Below are 6,671 nucleotides of genomic sequence, written 5' to 3' on the forward strand. Positions count from 1 at the left end.
CACAAACTCACTGCCGGCCGGACTTACCTCCTGCTGAGGTCTGGTATTGAATCCGGGGTCTCCTCGATCCCGGACGAGCCCCCAAATGTAAGACCCAAACGTCAGGTCTCTGTTCCGGAGAGGAGCTCCCGCGACTCAATAAACAGTCCAGCAGATGCAATATGCAAGAGGCTTTATTGTCGGTTTGCACAAGCCGGGCGACTCTAGTCTCCTCGGAGGCAGAGTCGCACCGTATAGCAGTGTAAGCTGACTTTTATAAGCAGAAGTCACATTGTCAGCACATCCAGTACAGTGAATGAATAACATAATGTACACCGTTGGCACATCCAGTACAGTGAATGAATAACATAATGTACACCGTTAGCACATCCAGTACAGTGAATGAATAACATAATGTACACCGTTAGCACATCCAGTACAGTGAATGAGTAACATAAAAGTAACATAATGTGTATCATATGGGGTCATCTTATCTGTGAGTACAGGTGCTTGACGTCAGTTGGTTCCGGAAAACAGCAGGCTTGTTTGTGCAGTTATTGGGAAACCTATAGACGTTCCGTTTACATTTCTCTATCCTTATTTTGCAAACGGAAAATTCTGCGCAAGTGGAAAATTTACACAGGCCAGGGAATTTCATGGTGTTTTTCAGATTCTTTCAAGAATGATTTTTTTTTCCTGTTTCTGTTTCCAAGACATTATCTATGTATTTAGGATTTCAAAACATGAATATGTGGGAAGGCAAATATATTAGAGGAATCAAAACTGAATTCTCTGGAGACATAGTTTAAGGTAGTATAAAAAAAAGAAAGAAATATATATATATACATAATTATATTTTTTCAAATATTTAGTGCATGGAGAGAACTCTTGTATAACATATAAATTTGTTATCCTTTGGGAATGGGTTTCTTAGATTTCATATCCTCAAAAGATTTCTTCACAATTATTCATTATTTTCCTTCGGGGCACAGAAAGTATAAATATTCCATGGGATCAAGTGTTGAATAACTTTATATGGCATAGCATGTAATACTTCAAAATATATTCAATACATATATAAACAAATTGTAATGGGGAAATGCAATACACTAGTCAAAAACCATGAAAACAAGTTTTAATTACAAAGCATTTGCATTTACAAATTTGCTAAAAAATAGATTATAAAAAACAATCATTCACTGAGGGGTGGAGTGAGATCCACTCAGAGAAGAATAAAACATCAGCATGCTCTGTTCAGTATGATGATAAAAAAAATTAAATATTGAAGCAGAGATGACTTTTTCTGAATAAATCTGTGTATATATCTTTTCTGAAAAATATTTAAGTTTTTAAGTGATTTTGGCAGACTACTTGAGTCCAAACAGATGAAAAGAATTGATATGCCTAAAAGGTGGCACTAGAGGTAAAGAAGCCATGTATCAATGCAGGAGATGCAAGAGACGCCGGCTTGATCCCTGGATCAGGAAGATCCCCTGGAGTAGGAACTGGCAACCTGCTCCAGTATTCTTGCCTGGAGCACTCCACGGACAGAAGGAGTGTGGAGGGCTACAGTTCATCAGGCCACAGAGTTGGACGTGGTTGAGCACCTGAGCACACAAATAAAATTTAAAAACCATATTTTTTTTTTAAATACATTTTAACCTACTTTTGGTCTATTTTTACCATAAGTATTAACTTCTTTTTCTAAACCTCTTACAGTTTGATTTAGGGAAAATGGTAAAAGAAAACATATGGAATAGAGTGGTAATTTAGTATTAAAAAATCTTCCTTTAAAATTTATCTGATCTTCACAATAGCTAACATAACTAGATATCATTGCATTCATTGGGCCAGCATCTAATGGTTTCGTAATGTGAGCCTTGTAATTCTTTTACACTGTGTGTTGGGATTAGTTGCTGTGTGTGATTATTGAATTTCAAACAAGAAATGATTTGATGCAGTAAAATTCTGATTTAGGTGTTTTAGATATACATATTCCTATAACTGTTTCCACTGAACTGTGTCTGTAAATGAAGAAAACTTTATAGCAGCTTGCTCCATAATTATGCGAATATAAAAAGAATCTCTATGAAAAATAACATCATATCCTTTTTACCCATATCTGTCTACATTGTTAATATGATTTTGGCAGCAGGTCATATTTTTTATTATAGACTCTTCCCACAAACTCCTTTAGCTACTATTTGGAAACAACTTTTATTTGTCGTTTTATGTTATTTTTATGTATAAAGATGCCTTTTAAATAATAATGTGTGTTTTAGAAGTTGGAAATAATAACTTTGACATCCTCCATACAGAAAAGCTTTAATCTAGTGACCATCACCAAACCTTAATCATTTTATGTGTTTGATGGTGAAAATATTGAGACAGGATTTTTTTCTTAGAGATACCATTAATCTTTCATTTTGTAAAAGAAATACACAATAATTTGTCCTATAATTACTTATACAAGATGTACTTTTAAGAGAAAAACTTTGGAAAATACAGTTTTTCAAACTTAATACTGATTTCCAATTTTCTGAAAGGCGGTTGCTGAATGAAAAGACTCCGGGATTCTTGGCTTCTAGACAATTCAATCCAGGGCCAGAGACGAGGCTGGATCACTCAGAGCTTTTATGTAATAAAGATTTATTAAAGTATAAAGGAGATAGAGAAAGCTTCTGACATAGGCATCAGGAGGGGGCAGAAAGAGTACCCCCCTGCTAGTCTTCAGCTGGATGTTATATAGTCACTGGCAGTCTGTTAATGAAAAGAAAAGAATGTCTAAAACAAAGTGGCCCCAGGCCCCTCATCCGTAAGATGCATTTTGGGATAATCTTGGCACCAGATGATTCATTCCAGGCCATAAAATGGTTGGTTTGAATCTTATAGAAGGGCAGATTACCATACAAACAGTTTTGTTTACATAGATTAGGGAAACAATATCTGAGTTTAACATACTGGTTTGTCAAGTAGGTTCTGAGCCATTAGGCAAACTGACTTGAAGACAGTCTGGGGTAAATGCATATCACATTAACAGCTTAAGAAAAACATTTCCATAAGAAAAATGTATTGGTTAACTCAAGGTTTGAGAATAGTTAACTTTTATAGTTAACTTCAAGTGAACTATTATGGCAACACAGTATTTTAAGAGAAACCTCCTTTTAAAATTGTATAGAGAAGGAATTGCAAACCGTGCTACTATGAACATTAGGGTGCATGTATCTTCTCTAATTAGAATTTTCATTTTCTCCAGCTAATATATATGGCACGGAGTGAATTGCCAGATTATATGGCAACTCTAGTTTTCTGAGGAACATTCATACTGTTTTTCATATGGGCTGTACCAATTTACATCCCCACTTTCTCCACATTCTTTCCAACATTTATTTGTGGACATTTCAATGATGGCCATTCGGACCTGTGTGAGATGGTTCCTCATTATAGTTTTAATTTGCATTTCTCTAGTGATTAGTGATATTGAGCATCTTTTCATTACTGTTGGCCCGCTGTATATCTTCCTTGCAGAAATGTCTATTAAGGACTTCTGCCTATTTTTTGATTGGGTTACTTTTTGCTGTTGCTGTTTAGTTGTATGAGCTACTTGTATATTTTGGTACTTAAGTATTTGTCAGTCACATCATTTGCAAATATTTCCTTCCAATCAATAGGTTGTCTTTTCATTTTGTTTGCAGTCTCCTTTGCTGTACAAAAGCCTATAAGGTCTTTGGCCATCTGATGCCAGACACAACTGAGCACCTTCACTTTCTTTCTTTCTTAAAAAGGATTGATTTTTACACTCTCCTTCTGATATTTCATTGTTGGCATAAAGAAATGCAACTGATTCCTGTATGTTAATCTTGTATCCTGCTACCTTGCTGAATTCATTTTTCGTTAGTTCTAATAGTTTTTCATTTCTAGTAGTTTCAGTTCTAATGTGCGATGCTGTGCAGTGCTTGGTCTTCAGTCATGTCTGACTCTTTGCAACCTCATGGACTGTAGACCACCAGGTTCCTCTGTTCATGGGGATTCCTCCAGGCAAGAACACTGAAGTGAGTTACCACTCCCTTCTACAAGGGATCTTCCCAACCCAGGAATCACACCCAGGTCTCCCTCATTGCAGGTGGATTCTTTACCATCTGAGCCAGCAGGGAAGTCCAAGAGTACTGAAGTAGGTAGCTTACCGTTCTCCAGGGGACCTTCCCAACCCAGGAATAGAACCGGGATCTCCTGCATTGCAGGCAGATTCTTTACCTGCTGAGCTACCAGGGAAATCCTTCAGTTCTAATAATTCAGTTCTAATAGTTTAGGGTTTTCTGTATACAATATCGTGTCATCTGCATCTAATGACAATTTTACCCCTTCCCTTCAAATTTTGGTAATTGTTACTGCTTTTTCTTGATTGAGTGCTCTGACTCAGCTTCCAATACTACATTGAATAGAAGTGGTGACAGTGAGCATCCTTGTTTTGTTCCAAGTTTTACTGGGAAGGCTTTCAACTTTTCACTATTCAGTATTAGGTTGGCTGTAGGTTTGTCATAAATAGCATTTATTATGTTGAGATATGTACCCTCTATACTCACTTTGGTGAGAGGTTCTATCACAAACGGGCATTGAATTTTATCAAATGGTTCTTCTGCATTTACTGAAATGATCATGTGGTTTTTATTATTTCTTTAGTTAACATGGTGTATCACATTGATTGATTTGTTTATGTTGAGCCATCCTTGTTACCTTGGGATGAATTCAACTTGCTTGTGGTGTATGATTTATTTTTAATGTGTCGTTGGGTTCATTTTGCTAATATTTTGTTGAGAATTTTTGCATATATATTCATCAAAGATATTTCTTTTGGTAGTGTCTTTCTTTGGTTTTGGTATCAGGGTGATGGTGGCTTTATAGGATGACACTGGGAGTGTTCTTTCTTTTTCAATCTTTTGGAAGAGTTTGAGAAGGAGATGATATAGCCTTCATAGCAATTAAATTTTGGTTTTAGTATGCAGATTTCCTTAATTGAACAAGAAAAGAAAGTCATCAATACTCTGGTAGATTATCAAGTGAGAAATGTTTTTCCATGGATTTAAAGTCCAATATTCCTCTATTTTTTTCACATAGAAATAAACAATTACAGTTATTGTATAGATTATTTTTAGCAGAACTGCAAATTAAAGATTGAATTCTCTGTCCATATACTCTGGAAATGCAAACTATTTTTCTTCCTGATGTAACTATCTTTAAAACATGAATAAGCATAGTGTTATTCTAGCTGAAACATCTTTTTGTTTAACTTTACCTTAAACACTAATTATCACTGTTACTTTTCCTTTGGGGTCATGATTTTCTTTCTTTCTTTTTTACTATGAAGACCTGGAAAAGTAGAGGACAATGATGGGAAACCATACACAAGTGAAAGTGTTTATTCTAGCAGGTTTAACTGATGACCCACGATTGAAAATTATATTGTTCATCTTCTTACTTCTCACTTACTTATTAAGTATCACTGGAATTTGATCATCATCACACCTACCCTGGTATATCCTCACCTCAAGACCCTAATGTATTTTTTCCTCCAGAATTTTTCTTTCTTAGAAGTCTCCAATACTACTACATTCATCCCTAAATTGTTGGCTACCATGGCAACTGGGGGCAAAACCATTTCTTATAATGGTTGTGTAGCTCAAGTGTTCTTTGCTTTCTTTCTTGGAGCATCTGAGTTTTACTTGCTGGCAGCTATGTCCTATGACCACTATGTTGCCATCTGTAAGCCCCTGCATTACACAACCATCATGAATGATAAAATCTGCATTCAATTTGTCTTCTGTAGCTGGCTTGCCGGATTTTTTGTCATCTTTCCACCACTCTTCTTAGGCCTAAATCTTGACCTCTGTGCTTCCAACACTGTTGACCATTTCTACTGTGACACAACTCCCCTCCTGCAGATCTTCTGCTCAGACACAGAGATCTTTGAGATGATGGGCTACATCTCAGCTTTGTTGACACTTGTGGTCACATTGATAATATCATATACCTATATCACAAAAACAATTCTAAAAATCCTTTCAACTAATCAGAGGAAAGAAGCTTTTTCAACATGTTATTCTCACATGGTTGTGATAACTCTATACTATGGCAGCTGCATCTTCATGCATGCTAAACCATCAATCAAACAAAGAATATCTTTTTCCAAGGGAATTGTAGTGCTCAATACCTCTGTTGCACCACTTTTGAACCCTTTTATCTACACTTTACAGAACTAACAAGTGAAAAAAGCCTTTGTAAATATGATACACAGGATTCTTTCTTTCTCAAAGAAGTGAATAGGCTACTGCACTATACATAAAGAAAAGTAACAAGTGTCTCAATAATAACAGTGTGCTCAATAGTAGCTTCCCTATCCAGTGAAGTGAAAGTGAAAGTTGCTCAATTCTGTCTGACTCTGAGACTCCATGGAATTCTCCAGGCCAGAATACTGCAGTGGGTAGCCTTTCCTTCTCCAGGGCATCTTCTCAACCCAGGGATTGAATCCAGGTCTCCCGCATTGCAGGCGGATTCTTTACCAGCTGAGCCACAAGGGAAGCCCTCCCTATCCATAGTTACCCTCAATTTTTCCCTTTACCTTCTATCATATTCATCTTAAATTTCTCCATGACGCATTAACAAAACTCTGTGTTCTGTGAAGTTAGTTTTCTTTA

At 36.3% G+C, this 6,671-nt stretch overlaps 1 pseudogene; it reads left to right on the forward strand.

Moving 5' to 3' along the window:
- The first annotated feature begins 5,367 nt into the window (after positions 1–5,367).
- On the forward strand, positions 5,368–6,296 carry LOC136144223 (olfactory receptor 6C74-like; annotated as a pseudogene).
- Positions 6,297–6,671: the final 375 nt, after the last annotated feature.

The sequence above is a fragment of the Muntiacus reevesi genome, chromosome 11 (genome assembly GCF_963930625.1).
Source record: "Muntiacus reevesi chromosome 11, mMunRee1.1, whole genome shotgun sequence".
Lineage (NCBI taxonomy): Eukaryota > Metazoa > Chordata > Mammalia > Artiodactyla > Cervidae > Muntiacus > Muntiacus reevesi.